The 17,701-nt window shown below is 48.4% G+C and overlaps 1 long non-coding RNA gene across 2 annotated transcripts in view; it reads right to left on the reverse strand.

Moving 5' to 3' along the window:
• Positions 1-2,490: 2,490 nt before the first annotated feature.
• The window catches only part of LOC310922799, a 60,203-nt gene continuing 44,992 nt past the window's right edge, over positions 2,491-17,701 (reverse strand). The window contains exons 1-3 of one of the 2 annotated variants that reach the window (XR_014592494.1): positions 2,796-3,131; positions 2,676-2,716; positions 2,497-2,590 (exon numbers count right to left, since the gene is read on the reverse strand). This is a non-coding gene — a long non-coding RNA (uncharacterized lncRNA). Of the gene's footprint in view, positions 2,591-2,675; positions 2,717-2,795; positions 3,132-17,701 lie in introns of those variants that run through there. The other variant, XR_014592493.1, reaches the window with a different exon arrangement.

The raw sequence follows: 17,701 nt of genomic DNA on the forward strand, positions 1-17,701 counted from the left end.
ATTTTTTATTCTAAATTTAAAATGTGTTGAAAAACCTGAAAGGCAAAAGTCACGCACACAAGGTTAGAACCGGTCAACACATGCACCTCCTTCAGCTTACACACAAACCCACCCTCGCTCTCACCTCAAAGCACCTCCCAACCATCGACACACACTCGCAGCACTCCTCGGGAACGTGGTTCCCGGGAGCCTCGACACAAACCGGCCTGCCTGACGAAAACCCCGGTCCCTAGGCCGTCGGCACCCAAACTTTGGCGATGAACATCGCCTCGCAGACCGGCCGGGACCGAGGAAAAAAAAACCCAGCCGGGGGGGAAAATTAAAAAAAACCCCCCCAGCTGGGGATTTTTTATTCTAAATTTAAAATGTGTTGAAAAACCTGAAAGGCAAAAGTCACGCACACAAGGTTAGAACCGGTCAACACATGCACCTCCTTCAGCTTACACACAAACCCACCCTCGCTCTCACCTCAAAGCACCTCCCAACAACCCCCAACCATCGACACACACTCGCAGCACTCCTCGGGAACGTGGTTCCCGGGAGCCTCGACACAAACCGGCCTGCCTGACGAAAACCCCGGTCCCTAGGCCGTCGGCACCCAAACTTTGGCGATGAACATCGCCTCGCAGACTGGCCGGGACCGAGGAAAAAAAAACCCAGCCGGGGGGGAAAATTAAAAAAACCCCCCCAGCTGGGGATTTTTTATTCTAAATTTAAAATGTGTTGAAAAACCTGAAAGGCAAAAGTCACGCACACAAGGTTAGAACCAGTCAAACCAGTCAGCACACACACACACACAGGGGCAAACACAAGCAGACACAGACAACTCTCATACACACACAGTCACTCTTCAGCGTATGTAGTAGATTCCAGGAAACTTGTAACATCAGCAACCGCAGAGATGCTAATCCTCCTCAGAGACCTAGAAGACAATAAGAGGTGGTCAACAAGGGCTTATCTGACAGCAAGTTATCCCCACTCCAGGCCCATATCTCTTATGCCCAAAACTCCACAGAAAAGAGGTGAACTGTGAAGTTTTACAACTGTTCTACCTCACTAACACTATGTGCCAGGGCAGGGCAGCTCATACATAAGTGGCATAAGATAGCCTGGTACAACATAGTCACATACAATAGGATACAGCATAGTCACATACAATAGGATACAGCATAAGCCAGCATAGTATGATACAGCATAGTAACATACAGTACAATACAACATAAGCCAGCATAGTATGATACAGCATAGTCACATACAGTACAATACAACATAAGCCAGCATAGTAGGATACAGCATAGTCACATACAATAGGATACAGCATAGTCACATACAATAGGATACAGCATAGTCACATACAATAGGATACAGCATAAGCCAGCATAGTATGATACAATATATTCACATACAATAGGATACAGCATAGTCACATACAATACAATACAGCATAAGCCAGCATAGTATGATACAGCATAGTCACATACAGTACAATACAACATAAGCCAGCATAGTCACATACAACATATTCAGATACAATGTAGGCACATACAATATGAACCAACATAGTGAGATGCAATAGACTCAGATACAATGTAGGCACACACAATATAAGCCGACACTGAGAGACGCAATATTGGCGCATTCAACGTTGGCACATACAACATGAGCAGAGACAGGTAGAATACAAGTGCTGACTTCAGATAACTCTGCAAGATACTGCAGGCACATGAGGGGAATCTAATACCCTCCCTATAAAAGTCCAAGAGAATGGCATCTGAAAAGGCAGTGCTACCGAAGCTGAGAATAAAAATGGATGAGAACGCTCGAGTGTACATGTGCCGGCCTCGAAAAGTCAAAATGTAACGAGGCCAGAATAAGGATGATCCGGGAAAGTACACAAGGAGAGTATGGCCGACGTTGGCCGGAAGGATGCAGATAAAGCGTCTGGATGTAACAAAGGCCTATCACACAGAAGATGAGGGACACAAGCGACATAATGCAGACGCAGACAACACAGCAGACACAACTTGAAACTGCCAGGCAGCTTCACCTTATGGACCCAAGACTCCTAGCACAAGATGAGCCACAGGCTGATGACACCAAAAGAAAGAAAGCTTTAAGGCAATAGCACGTGATGATGAAACAGAACTCCTTACAAGAACTAGTGCCTAAGTTGTTAATAGGATGCTCGAGAAGCTGGATAGGCTGAGAGAAGGAAGCGATGACTGCCAGGTGACGGTGGCAATAGCTCTGGACCTGAAGGCGAGCTCCTCGGATGAAAACGTCCACGAGGATGTTGAGACTCGAAGACTGATGACGGCGCAAAACACGCAAGGACGCGGAACTGCCCTGCCCGGCAAAGCCTCCGGTGAGGCCGAGGTGAAACCCTCTCCCGTTACTTCCCACTAGGGCCCTCTCCTCTAAGCTAACTCTGAATTGCCTCCTTTTGCAAAGCTTTTTCCCCTTAACCCAAACACCAGCCCAAACACTTATCTTTCACAAGATGAGCGGACAAAAATCCATCTTCAATGAAAAAGAACACATCCACTTCAGTGCTGCCAGATCCAATCTTGGGCTCCGCACCTCACGGTACCTAAGACAACAAAACAGAAAATGTGACAATTGCCTGACAGAAAACATAATCCCCAGGCTTCCCTTGCACCACTACCCTGGCTCACCTCAGATAACCATTTGACTCCTGAGGCTGCCCGGAGGGTACCTGCAAAAGGAAAAGGTACACATTTAGCGTGCTGTTAGACACAGCTCACCTGAGTCATCCTGCCAAAGTGTCAACTCACCTGCTTGCCTCTCTTCCCTGGTATCTGTAGGGCCGCAGCAGCGCCTACAAAGAAACAAAGCAAAAAGCAGGCTGAGTTACTGTGAAAACACAATTGCTCCAGTCTGACAGAACTCTGAAACATGTATATCTTAAACTTGTACCCACCAAGCTGCTGGGATCCAGGACTGGAACACCTTGCAAGTGGACCACCTAAAAAAAAAAAAAAATCATCAACAGTGTATGCTTAGAGTTGCACCAGAAATTGAGACCTGAGCAACAACTGCTTCCATCCACCAGTCAACACTCACCTTGTCTGCTTCACCTGGACTGCCAGTATCCCATGTTACCTCCTAAAAATAAAGACAAAGAACAATGCTGTAACAGAGGCACCATGTACACGGCCACTGCAGAGACAAACAAGGACTGACTTAAACTCACACCCACCTGGGCACCAGCATCCAGAACCAGGACACCTCACACACGAACCACCTGAAACAAAAAAAACAAGAGGGGATGATTAGAATTGCACCAGAAATTGACACCACAGCAATAACAACTGCTCCCATGCAGTGTCTCACCTTGCCCTCCTCACATAGACTGGCGATATCCCGCTTGACCTCCTAAAAATAAAGACAAAGAGCAGTGCTGAAACATAGCCACCATTTACTCCTCCCCTGCAAAGACCAAATAACACTCACCCTCTCAGAGCTATGGACTCCACCAATACAGAGTGCCCCACTTTTAATCCATCTGACTTGATCCATCAGCAACTGAAAGAAAGTTAGGAAGAAAGTCAAAGTGCTGCAGGATAACTTGACAGCTCCAGGCATCTTCTGTCAACCTACAGATACCACCGATAATCCAATGGACCCTACAACTCAAATTTCAAGACCCCTAAACCCAGCTGGGCGGCAGGGCAGAGCAGCTCGGGGCCAAATATCACCAACACCTGTGACACAGGAGACAACAAACAAGGAGACACAACAGGGACAAAAACTCTGAGCCAGAAGAATGACCATGAGAACTCAGAATGAGATGACCAATGTAAAGACTAATGGCAAGCTGACCAGGCTCAGAAAGCCCTGCAGGAAGAAGATGAAGCCAACGGGATGACTTGTCCCAAAAATCACAAAGATGGACGCCTGAGAACACTCCAGTTGCAATCTTCTACCTCACTTTGCAGTCTTGCAAGACCTAATCCGCCGGAATGGATCGTTGCGGTGCACGGCTGTCGATACAGCTCAGAACAAGACCTGGAATGGTATCTGTCTGGATGCTTCTGAAGAGACATACAATTCCCATGCCTACCTCAGCTCCCAAGTAAACTGTTCAATGGTATCGGCACTTGGCCAATGAAAGGAGGGACCGGAGATGCTCAGAATGATGTCAGGGTTTTTGACGCACCCCTTGAAGGGCTAAGGGAAATGACATGAAACACTGAGTGCACAACAAACAAGTGACACGACAACCACCGGGACTGCTCTGCCCTGCACACCTCAGCATTGACATCAAAAGTGAGACTTTCCCTTTATGCAGCCTAAAGGGGCCACTTCTTGGACAGCCCCGTCTCCAAAGCGGACTCAAAAATCCCTCTCAGCCACAAGCCAACCCAGCACCCCGCTTCCATCCCCTCTGTAGCTCATTAGCAGTCTACTTATCTCTGAGACAGCTGGAGATGCAAAGTCCCATCCAGTGCAAAAGAAGGCTGATGGTCCCTCTGGGAAATTCCTGCTATCACCAGGCTGCTCTCCCTTAGTCAGCTACAATAAATAAAACCAAACATCACTGCATGCTCTTAGCAGCACATTGCCCAAAACCCAACAACTCTGCTACTCACCATCTCCTAAGAACACCCAGGTCCTCAGGCCACACACTTCAGCCAGGTTCAGGAGGCCGACACCAAGGTCACAGGGTATACCTGGGTTTAAGTGCAGACAAGGTAATGCGGCATTGTTGAAACTTGAGAGGACCTTCGTTCCTACTCCCTACCTCCCCAACTCCTCAGCTGTTAGCAAAGCCTACCTGGAAAAGCACCTTCAAATGGAGAAGATCAAGGCTTCAGCACAGAGTCCTGTAATGCTTCCAGAGGGCTCACACCCAGGTCCATCCTCTCGTTGGTGGGGGGAGTTCAGCACAATGAGAGTGCACTGTCTAAAACACACAATAATAGAGGCTTAGAGTGGCACCAGAAACTGACACCACCACAATAACAACTGCTCCCATCCACTGGTCACCGCTCACCTTGCCCTCCTCAGATTGACTGGCAACATCCTGCTTTACCTCCTAAAAACAAAAACAAAGACCAGTGCTGTAACATAGCCATCATTTACACCTCCTCTGCAAAGGCCAAATAACACTCACCCTCTCAGAGCTATGGACTCCACCAATACAGAGTGATCTGTTTTCAATTCATCTGATTTAAGCCATCTGCACCTGAAAGAAAGTTAGGAAGAAAGTCAAAGTGCTGCAGGATAACTTGACAGCTCCAGGCATCTTCTGTCAACCTACAGATACCACCGATAATCCAATGGACCCTACAACTCAAATTTCAAGTCCCCAGGCCTTGTTCTATTACCCCTACACCCAGCTAGGCGGCAGGGCAGAGCAGCTCCGGGCCAAATACCAGCAACACCTGTGACACAAGAGACAACAAACAAGGAGACACAACAGGGACAAAAAACTCTGAGCCAGAAGAATGACCATGAGAGCTCAGATTGAGATGACTGAGGTAAGAACGATGGCAAGCTGACCAGGCTCAGAGAGCCCTGTAGGAAGAAGATGAAGCCAACAGGATGACTTATTCAAAGGACTGGAAAGATGGATGCCTGACAGTGCTCTGGTCAAAATCCTCTACCAAGCTCTGCAGTCTTGCAGGACCTAATCCGCCGGAATGGATCGTTGCGGTGCACGGCTGTTGATACAGCTCAGAACAAGACCTGGAAAGGCATCGATCTGGATGCTTCTGAAGAGACATACAATTCCCATGCCCACCTGAGCTCTCAAGTAAACTGTTCAATGGTATCGGCACTTGGCCAATGAAAGGAGGGACCAGAGATGCTCAGAATGATGTCAGGGTTTTTGACGCACCCCTTGAAGGGCTAAGGGAAATGACATGAAACACAGAGTGCACAACAAACAAGTGACACGACAACCACCGGGACTGCTCTGCCCTGCACACCTCAGCATTGACATCAAAAGTGAGACTTTCCCTTTATGCAGCCTAAGGGGCAACTTCTTGGACAGCCCCATCTCCAAAGCCAACTCAGAAAACCCCTCTCGGCCAGAAGCCAACCCAGCACCCTGCTCCCATCCCCTCTGTGGCTCATTAGCGCTCTACTTATCTGTCAGACAGCTGGAGATGCAAAGTCCCATCCACCACAAAGGAAGGCTGCTTCTCCCTCTGGGAAATTCCTGCTATCACCAGGCTGCTCTTACTTAGTCAGCTGCAAGATAACTTGACAACTCCAGCAATCTTCTGTCAATCAAACAAATCCAAACATCAGGGCATGATCTTATCAGCAAAACCCAACAATTTCTTTCTCAAAACCCAACAATTCTGCTACTCACCATCTCCTAAGAACACCCAGGGTTCAGGTACCTCAGGCCACACACTTCAGCCAGGTTCAGAGGCCAACACCAAGGTCACAGGATATACCTGGGTTTAAAAGCAGACAAGGTAACGCGGCATTGCTGAAACTTGAGAGGACCCTCGCTCCTCCTCCCTACCTCCCCAACTCCTCAGCTGTTAGCAAAGCCTATCTGGAAAAGCACCTTCAAATGGAGAAGATCAAGGCTTCAGCACAGAGTCCTGTAATGCTTCCAGAGGGCTCACACCCAGGTCCATCCTCTCGTTGGTGGGGGGAGTTCAGCACAATGAGAGTGGACTGCCTAAAACACACAATAATAGAGGCTTAGAGTGGCACCAGAAACTGACACCACCACAATAACAACTGCTCCCATCCACTGGTCACCGCTCACCTTGCCCTCCTCAGATTGACTGGCAACATCCTGCTTTACCTCCTAAAAACAAAAACAAAGACCAGTGCTGTAACATAGCCATCATTTACACCTCCTCTGCAAAGGCCAAATAACACTCACCCTCTCAGAGCTATGGACTCCACCAATACAGAGTGATCTGTTTTCAATTCATCTGATTTAAGCCATCTGCACCTGAAAGAAAGTTAGGACGAAAGTCAAAGTGCTGCAGGATAACTTGACAGCTCCAGGCATCTTCTGTCAATCTACAGATACCATCGATAATCCAATGGACCCTACAACTCAAATTTCAAGTCCCCAGGCCTTGTTCTATTACCCCTACACCCAGCTAGGCGGCAGGGCAGAGCAGCTCCGGGCCAAATACCAGCAACACCTGTGACACAAGAGACAACAAACAAGGAGACACAACAGGGACAAAAAACTCTGAGCCAGAAGAATGACCATGAGAACTCAGAATGAGATGACCGAGGTAAGAACGATGGCAAGCTGACCAGGCTCAGAAAGCCCTGCAGGAAGAAGATGAAGCCAACGGGATGACTTGTCCCAAAAATCGCAAAGATGGACGCCCGAGAACACTCCAGTAGCAATCTTCTACCTCACTTTGCAGTCTTGCAAGACCTAATCCGCCGGAATGGATCGTTGCGGTGCACGGCTGTCGATACAGCTCAGAACAAGACCTGGAAAGGCATCGGTCTGGATGCTTCTGAAGAGACATACAATTCCCATGCCCACCTGAGCTCTCAAGTAAACTGTTCAATGGCATCAGCACCTGGCCGAGGAAAGGAGGGACCGGAGATGCTCAGAATGATGTCAGGGTTTTTGACGCACCCCTTGAAGGGCTAAGGGAAATGACATGAAACACTGACTGCACAACAAATAAGTGACACGACAACCACCGGGACTGCTCTGCCCTGCACACCTCAGCATTGACATCAAAAGTGAGACTTTTCCCTTTATGCACCCAAAGGGGCAACATCTTGGAAAGTTGCATCTCCAAAGCTGACTCAAAAACCCCTCTCAGCCAGAAGCCAACCCAGCACCCTGCTCCCATCCCCTCTGTGGCTCATTAGCCCACTACTTATCTCTGAGACAGCTGGAGATGCAAACTCCCATCCAGTGCAAAAGAAGGCTGCTTCTCCCTCTGGGAAATTCCTGCTATCACCAGGCTGCTCTCCCTTAGTCAGCTACAATAAATAAAACCAAACATCAGTGCGTGCTCTTAGCAGCACATTGCCCAAAACCCAACAATTCCACCACTCACCATCTCTTAAGAAGGCTGAGGTCCTCAGGCCATACACATCAGTCAAATTCAGAGGCCAACACCAAGGTCACAAGGTATACCTGGGTTTAAGAACAGACAAGGTAATGCGGCATTGCTGAAACTTGACAGGGTCCTTGTTCCTCCTCCCTACCTCCCCAACTCCTCAGCTGTTAGCAAAGCCTATCTAGAAAAGCACCTTCAAATGGAGAAGATCAAGGCTTCAGCACAGCATCCTGTATTGCTTCCAGAGGGCTCACACCCAGGTCCATCCTCTCGTTGGTGGGGGGAATTCAACACAATGAGAGTGCACTGTCTAAAACACACAATAATAGAGGCTTAGAGTGGCACCAGAAACTGACACCACCACAATAACAACTGCTCCCATCCACTGGTCACCGCTCACCTTGCCCTCCTCAGATTGACTGGCAACATCCTGCTTTACCTCCTGAAAACAAAAACAAAGACCAGTGCTGTAACATAGCCATCATTTACACCTCCTCTGCAAAGGCCAAATAACACTCACCCTCTCAGAGCTATGGACTCCACCAATACAGAGTGATCTGTTTTCAATTCATCTGATTTAAGCCATCTGCACCTGAAAGAAAGTTAGGACGAAAGTCAAAGTGCTGCAGGATAACTTGACAGCTCCAGGCATCTTCTGTCAATCTACAGATACCACCGATAATCCAATGGACCCTACAACTCAAATTTCAAGTCCCCAGGCCTTGTTCTCTTACCCCTACACCCAGCTGTGCAGCAGGGCAGAGCAGCTCCATGCCAAATACCAGCAACACCTGTGACACAAGAGACAACAAACAAGGAGACACAACAGGGACAAAAAACTCTGAGCCAGAAGAATGACCATGAGAACTCAGAATGAGATGACCGAGGTAAGAACGATGGCAAGCTGACCAGGCTCAGAAAGCCCTGCAGGAAGAAGATGAAGCCAACGGGATGACTTGTCCCAAAAATCGCAAAGATGGACGCCCGAGAACACTCCAGTAGCAATCTTCTACCTCACTTTGCAGTCTTGCAAGACCTAATCCGCCGGAATGGATCGTTGCGGTGCACGGCTGTCGATACAGCTCAGAACAAGACCTGGAAAGGCATCGGTCTGGATGCTTCTGAAGAGACATACAATTCCCATGCCCACCTGAGCTCTCAAGTAAACTGTTCAATGGCATCAGCACCTGGCCGAGGAAAGGAGGGACCGGAGATGCTCAGAATGATGTCAGGGTTTTTGACGCACCCCTTGAAGGGCTAAGGGAAATGACATGAAACACTGACTGCACAACAAATAAGTGACACGACAACCACCGGGACTGCTCTGCCCTGCACACCTCAGCATTGACATCAAAAGTGAGACTTTTCCCTTTATGCACCCAAAGGGGCAACATCTTGGAAAGTTGCATCTCCAAAGCCGACTCAAAAACCCCTCTCAGCCAGAAGCCAACCCAGCACCCTGCTCCCATCCCCTCTGTGGCTCATTAGCCCACTACTTATCTCTGAGACAGCTGGAGATGCAAACTCCCATCCAGTGCAAAAGAAGGCTGCTTCTCCCTCTGGGAAATTCCTGCTATCACCAGGCTGCTCTCCCTTAGTCAGCTACAATAAATAAAACCAAACATCAGTGCGTGCTCTTAGCAGCACATTGCCCAAAACCCAACAATTCCACCACTCACCATCTCTTAAGAAGGCTGAGGTCCTCAGGCCATACACATCAGTCAAATTCAGAGGCCAACACCAAGGTCACAAGGTATACCTGGGTTTAAGAACAGACAAGGTAATGCGGCATTGCTGAAACTTGACAGGGTCCTTGTTCCTCCTCCCTACCTCCCCAACTCCTCAGCTGTTAGCAAAGCCTATCTAGAAAAGCACCTTCAAATGGAGAAGATCAAGGCTTCAGCACAGCATCCTGTATTGCTTCCAGAGGGCTCACACCCAGGCCCATCCTCTCGTTGGTGGGGGGAATTCAACACAATGAGAGTGCACTGTCTAAAACACACAATAATAGAGGCTTAGAGTGGCACCAGAAACTGACACCACCACAATAACAACTGCTCCCATCCACTGGTCACCGCTCACCTTGCCCTCCTCAGATTGACTGGCAACATCCTGCTTTACCTCCTGAAAACAAAAACAAAGACCAGTGCTGTAACATAGCCATCATTTACACCTCCTCTGCAAAGGCCAAATAACACTCACCCTCTCAGAGCTATGGACTCCACCAATACAGAGTGATCTGTTTTCAATTCATCTGATTTAAGCCATCTGCACCTGAAAGAAAGTTAGGACGAAAGTCAAAGTGCTGCAGGATAACTTGACAGCTCCAGGCATCTTCTGTCAATCTACAGATACCACCGATAATCCAATGGACCCTACAACTCAAATTTCAAGTCCCCAGGCCTTGTTCTCTTACCCCTACACCCAGCTGTGCAGCAGGGCAGAGCAGCTCCATGCCAAATACCAGCAACACCTGTGACACAAGAGACAACAAACAAGGAGACACAACAGGGACAAAAAACTCTGAGCCAGAAGAATGACCATGAGAACTCAGAATGAGATGACCGAGGTAAGAACGATGGCAAGCTGACCAGGCTCAGAAAGCCCTGCAGGAAGAAGATGAAGCCAACGGGATGACTTGTCCCAAAAATCGCAAAGATGGACGCCCGAGAACACTCCAGTAGCAATCTTCTACCTCACTTTGCAGTCTTGCAAGACCTAATCCGCCGGAATGGATCGTTGCGGTGCACGGCTGTCGATACAGCTCAGAACAAGACCTGGAAAGGCATCGGTCTGGATGCTTCTGAAGAGACATACAATTCCCATGCCCACCTGAGCTCTCAAGTAAACTGTTCAATGGCATCAGCACCTGGCCGAGGAAAGGAGGGACCGGAGATGCTCAGAATGATGTCAGGGTTTTTGACGCACCCCTTGAAGGGCTAAGGGAAATGACATGAAACACTGGGTGCACAACAAACAAGTGACATGACAACCACCAGGACTGCTCTGCCCTGCACACCTCAGCATTGACATCAAAAGTGAGACTTTTCCCTTTATGCACCCTAAAGGGGCCACTTCTTGGACAGCCCCGTCTCCAAAGCCCACTCAAAAACCCCTCTCGGCCAGAAGCCAACTCAGCACCCTGCTCCCATCCCCTCTGTGGCTCATTAGCCCACTACTTATCTCTGAGACAGCTGGAGATGCAAACTCCCATCCAGTGCAAAAGAAGGCTGCTTCTCCCTCTGGGAAATTCCTGCTATCACCAGGCTGCTCTCCCTTAGTCAGCTACAATAAATAAAACCAAACATCAGTGCTTGCTCTTAGCAGCACATTGCCCAAAACCCAACAATTCCGCCACTCACCATCTCCTAAGAACAGCCAGGTCCTCAGGCCACACACTTCAGCTGAGTTCAGAGGCTGACACCAAGGTCACAAGGTATACCTGGGTTTAAGAGCAGACAAGGTAATGTGGCATTGCTGAAACTTGAGAGGACCCTCGCTCCTCCTCCCTACCTCCCCGACTCACCCCAATGCCTTGGCTGTTACCAAAGTCTACCCAAATGACACCTTCAAAAGGGAAAGGATAAGGCTTCTTCAGACAGTCCCTGAACGCTTTCAGAGGGGTCATGAGAGAAGCCAACTGGGTCTGTTGGCCAGTTGATGAGGGGGGTCTCAGTGTAATAGGATTGGACCACCTAAGACACACAAATGACAAGAAATTGTTAGACTTACACCACAATGTGGTCCTATCATTATATCTCCAGACTGTGGCCCCTGACTTATCTTTGAGGTGAACCCACTTTGGACCTGAAATGAGTCTGCCTCAGAAGACCCCGCGCTCGCCGGTTAGCCTCAACCGGCTACAAAAAAGAAAGCGAAGATCAATGTACAAATTTAGTGGCATGTGGGCCAAACCGCAGTGAGGTGGCTACTTGCCCTCTGCTAAGTGTGCCTGGGCCCTTGAGTCTGTGGTTTCACCCCACTTTGAAGGCGAGGGCTGTTAGAATGTTTGATACCCAGGTTAGTGAAGGGCAAAATTGCACAGCACTTCTCTGAACATGGTGGATGTGCTGTAAGACACATCAACAAACCTGCTGTTTCTTGTGAAAAAGCCTTGGGGGAGGCCCTCAAGTGAACACCCTTTCTCACTTTGTGGTCTTCAAAATCCCCGAACTGTAATTCCTAACCAGGTACCCAGCTCACAATCCTTGACTTACCTATTAGAAGCCTTGATCACAAACATCACCTTTGACACAAACCCTTTTGTGGTAATGAATCTGCTGAAAGAATCTGAAGTATCATACTTGACACAACCTGGAATTTCAGGAGCTGCACTCCTCCTAAAAAAAAAAAAAAAAACAAAAAAAACCCAGAAATTACAAAAGCACCTTACCACCCCTGAACACACAACCCAAACCCCTAAACTTAAATACTCCCTGTATTCAATGGTGTCTTCTTCATGGAGTCTTCAAAGCCTCCCTTACTTGCAGGTGCCCAAAAGCACCTACTGAAAAGAAGCTGAGACAAACTGAAAGAGCCCCTTCACTGAAAAGAGAAGAGAGCTCTTATCCCAGCTGATCCCCAGGAGGGAATGAAGCCCTTAGCAAAAGCTGGGGTTTATATACCCCTGTTGGGGGGCCGCCTCCCTTTCCCACAATTCCCTGGGAAAAGGGAGGAGACAAATCCCACCAGGTATAAAAGCCTTGGGAAAGGCTGTTGTTGTTTGGCTCCTCTGACTTAAATTCCAGGTGAGTAAAGGGCCCCATGTAGTGATAAACTCTTCAGAGAAATAATAGTGCTTTCTTTTTTGCTGGAACAACTTTGAGCAAAAGGGCAGAAAATGGGTGAAAAAGAAAGCTTTGTGTTTTGGTAAGGTAGCTAGATAAATTGGATAACTTGTTGCTGACTTGTGTTATTATTCCTAAGTGATTACTAAGTGGTACTCCACATGTGACTAAATAGGAGGGAGAAGATTAATGCTGATAAGAATGGTATAAATCTCATTAGGACTTTTAATTAGGGTCCCCTTAGTTGTATCTACATTATAGAAAAAAATAAGAAATAATAACAGACTCCCAGGCAGCATTATGTGCCGGACTCGCTCCCATCTGAGATATTTGGGACCGGGCTGTGGGTAAAAGTGCCCTGAAATGCTGTTTTAAAATGCTGAAAAGGGACACCTTCTTCTAACTGAACCCATTAAACTGAGGAAATGGGGGAGATGCCCCCCTTAAACTGACACAATGGGTGATAAAAGGCTTCTCCCCTTTGCTTTAGTCCCCTAAAATATTGGCAAAAGAGGAGTTTTCCTGTGGGAAGATAACTAGGAGTAATGCTAAAGGCAATCCTAGCTCTGCTACACTGCAGCTGTGTTAATTATCAAAGAGTGGGAACAGTCTAGCCCTCCCAGTTATGGGTGTGATAGAGAGTGAGTTAGCTGGGAGGGGGGTCAGTTGGAGTCTGCTAGCCGTGCTGTGCGGAGGAAAGGACGGGAGGTCTGTCGAGGGAAAAATGACATAAGCTACTGTATAAGGGACAGAAGGGGATAGGCAGGTGTGCTAGGGACAGAAAGGAGTTAGCTGGAGAGCAGAAGTCCCTCTCACCTACTGGTTCCCTGTGTGGGCAGGCAGAGGTAACCCCTTAAAAATGACCCCTGGGGGACCCGGTGCCTTGTAATCCTTGCAAATCACACCTGGAACTGCTTGAACTTGGATGGCTGGGGAGAGGTAAAGAAAAGTCCTGGAGGTCATTGGCTTCGCTGCACAGCCTGGTGTCTGCCTCTAAAGCTTGAGGGCTCTGGGGTGTCCACACCATGGAAAACAGCTGTCCCTTGGGTCCAGGGGTGATTTAGAAAGATTTGGGAAGGACATGCAGTTGCTGGGATAATTTCAGTGGTTTTAGGACCAGGTCTGGGATGCTTAAGCTTTTTAGGAGCTGGTGGAAATAGTTTAGGTGTTCTGAATCAGGCCGGTCAGGATTTAAAGAAGGTGACTGTGGATTTGGGGGCTTCTAGAGGCCCCTGAAAAGTTTGTAGGACCTCCTAAGTCCTCCTAGGCCCTGGAATACCACTCAGAAACCTCTGATGGCCTGCTAGAGGGACCTGATGACATCTATGGTATCCCTGGAGGTCATGAGGTCCCTGAAACTTTGCCAAGACTTAATGGAGCACCAAATGTTCTGGTCTGCTGGGATAGGGATGATTCTGAACAGAAAATTACTCCCCTGCCAGGCGCACGAGTTGTAACATAATGTGCCTCGTGGACTCTCCTGATAAATTGATGTTGTGAGCCCCTCGGGGGCTCAGGGATAGAGAGGAAATGAGAATCTGAGGCCACCCGGAGGTGTACTGTGGGGATACAGATAGAGACAGGGTAAAGGCAGTCTTGCCTCTCATATATTGCAGCTATGTTAATTAGTCAAGAGTGAGACCAGCCTTGCCCTCACAGCTATGGGTGCAATAAAAGAGTGACTTACCTGGTAGACGGACAGTTGGAGTCTGCCGGCCGTGCCACGAGGAGGAGGGGACTGGAGGGCACGTGAGGGACGGACGGGGTTAGGTGGCCGTGCTAGGGACGGGAAGGAGCGAGCTGGAACTGCAGAAGGACAAGAGAAGAAAGAGAAAGAGCCAGAGCTGTGTGGATCTGCTCATGGGAGGCTACATAGAAGAGATATGAAAGACTTCTAGATAACAAGGTGCTGATGCCTGAAGCCTTCTGAGGTTTTAAAGAAGCACTCGGGGTGTTGTGGCTGTCTCAACAACGGCGGTGTACCATCTGCCAGTCCCGGTCCGGTAAAAATTGTCTGACATTTGCAATTTTGATAAGCGCATTCCTGGTTTTCTACAATAGCACCTGAGTAGAAAAGTGGCTGGATTCCACAGGTAGGAAAGATTTCTGATTGGATCTTTATGGGGTTTGAAGTAGCCTTCCGAATACCTAAGGCCAGCGAGAAAGCTGTCCCTAGCGGGCTTCACCTGGGAGAAATCCTCTGATGATCTGAACTTTAAGACGTGTAATCCCAAGGTCAGATCTGGGCTCCTGGCTGTAAACAAGGGCTATTTGGCATATTTAGGAACTTTCCAACCTAGTGTCTAAAGAGCCATTTAGAGGAGGCAACTCTAAGGCCAAAGCAGGCTGGAGCTTGTGTTCTCAGCACCATTCATTTAGAAAAACTCTTGTGATATTTGCAAATTTAAGAGGTGACACCCACTTTCACACCGTGGCTCCCGGATGCGAACGATAAGTCCTTTCAATGGTAAGGAAATCCACACACCCTGGGGTCTCGAGGTCGCTTCACGTGACGGTTGCAGGAGCCCAAATCCAGCCAGAGACATAGCTCCCAGGAAACTTCTACTATAAGAAATCCTGCAAAATTTGCAGTTTTAGGAGGGGAACCCCACAGGACACACGAGGCTTCTGACTCCAAATGGGAGCTTCTTTCCCCATGATGGAAAAGTCAGCGAGCCGTCCTGGCGAGACCGGTTCGTGGGAAGTGCGTGACGCTCGAGGGCTGGGCAGACCTGACTCCACAGAAGCTTTAATCTGAAAGAACTCATGTAATGTTGGTATTTTTGAAAGGTAGAATTTAGACCCTGGCTGATGCATCAGAGTGATTCTTTTACACAGTAAATAAAGATTTCCATTCCGGTGTCTGTAGGTGGCTTTGGAGACGGCCCCTGAACTCCGTGACCGAGCAGAGCCATAGTTGCTGGCAGCTGTCATCCGGGAGGAATTCTGTGACGTGCACGATTCAAGAAATGCAAAAGTTCAACACCTGATACGTAGATGCAAAAGACTGCTGTTTTCCTGAGGTAAGAAATACTTCAAACCTGACATTCGGAAGGAGTTCAAAATATACACCCGGGACTGCCGTGATTCACAAAGAGCTACATCCTGGCAGATGGTCTCTGTGGTAAAACCTGAAACACTAGAAATTTTAGGAAGCAGAATCCAAACTATGCCACCTGTAAGGAAAAGGTACCTCTGTTCAAGAGCTAGAATAACTGGCACCTGAATGTTTCACAGTAAGTTGACGAGAGGGCTGAAGGGATGCCAAGGCCACCTACCCCTTAACTTCCTAGAACGGCTGATGTCAGACGAGCACTGCGATTTCACAAGCGGAACTAAAACTGGTTCTGAGTCGGGGGGCAGCAGTACCGCTCTCTGTCCACGAGGGGGCGACACTGCCGCTGAGGTCGGCCGGGGACTGCGGCGAGCTTTGGGGGCGGGTGGAGAACGGAGACAAAATTTGCCGGAGAGCCTGTTTTATTCCCTTCAGCCTCAGCATCTGTTCTGATGGTTTCAAAGCACTTGATTGGATCATTCCTACACAAAACCAATAGGCATTATTTTCAAAACTATTACCCATCCCTGGTCAGAGTTTCCTACATTCCTGTGTACAATAGAGTGGATAGAGAGAGGGTTTCTTTCCAAAAGAATTTAGAGACAAGCTCCTATTTTTGACAATATCTATAAAAACAAAAATTTAACAGGTTTTAGTATTCTACAACCACCCGTGCCTGTGAATTTTCTGGCAGCTTTGGGATCATCCGGGGGAGGGCACCCAGCATGACTCCTCCTCATTCCTCACTCACCTGCTCCTCCACTAACAGGTGGCTTCCTCTTGGTCCCAAATGGTGCCCCAAATGACATCAGAGCCCCCAAGTCTCCACCCCCTCCCCCTCAGCTTTTTTTCCTCACCCCCAAAGAAGGCAGAGAATGAGTCAAACTGCCCTGGACAGCAGCACGGTGCTTTATTCCAGCCCTTTCCGAGTGTACATCCCCCCAAAAAGGGACTTTGCTGCAACAAGAAAGGGGAACAGCCCCCAGAAGGGTTGCGGTCCCTCCTTACCCCTGCAGTCACAGGCAAGAGACACAAAGGATTGGCAGCAGAGAAGATGGGGGTGGGGGGGGGAAATTAAGATCAGGGTGCAGGATGAAACTTTAAAAAAAAAAAAAAAAACACCAAACAAAAAACCTGAGATGGCCAGCAGAGCATAGAGGGATTTAAAAAGAACAGAAATAGCAAATGGGACACCAGGATCCCAGATTTCCTGTGGGAAAGTGGCACAAGGAGCACCACAGAGCCACAGAGAATAAAAAAAGGAATGGGAGTGAGGCATGGAAAAAGACAGAGAAAAAGACAGAGTGCCAGACACATGGCAAGGACAGATGCATATGGCGACAAAGAGGGAAACGAGGAACCGGAGAGGAAACGACCACGGCAGGTGCTGGTGGGGGGAAGACGGGCAAGGCACAGCGCAGGGATGGAGACGGAGAGGTGTGGCTGAAAGGGGGGAGGCTTATGGAGAGAAGGGTACAATAAGTGCAAAGGACTGGGCGACAGGTGCAGACGGGTACGGGCAAAAGGATGACGAGAGGGACAAAGAAAGAGTCACAGTGAGGGACAAAGGGAAAAGAGGAATGAAAAAGGAAAGACAAAGATGTGGGGAGTGAGGGAGGGAGACAAAAAGCAGGACAGAACAGGGAGAGGGATTGAGCAACATTTATTAAATAAATATTGAGGATTCGTTCCTTACAAGAAAAAGAAGAACAAGACAGAGTGAAAGGAAGTGGGAGGGAGAGCACACAGAACAAGGGAACACAAGACACATCTATACGGGTGTCATCAGCAAAAAGAACCTGGCTGTATTCTTCTGAATTTCC

The sequence above is a fragment of the Zosterops lateralis genome (assembly GCF_965231275.1).
Source record: "Zosterops lateralis genome assembly, chromosome: Z".
NCBI lineage: Eukaryota > Metazoa > Chordata > Aves > Passeriformes > Zosteropidae > Zosterops > Zosterops lateralis.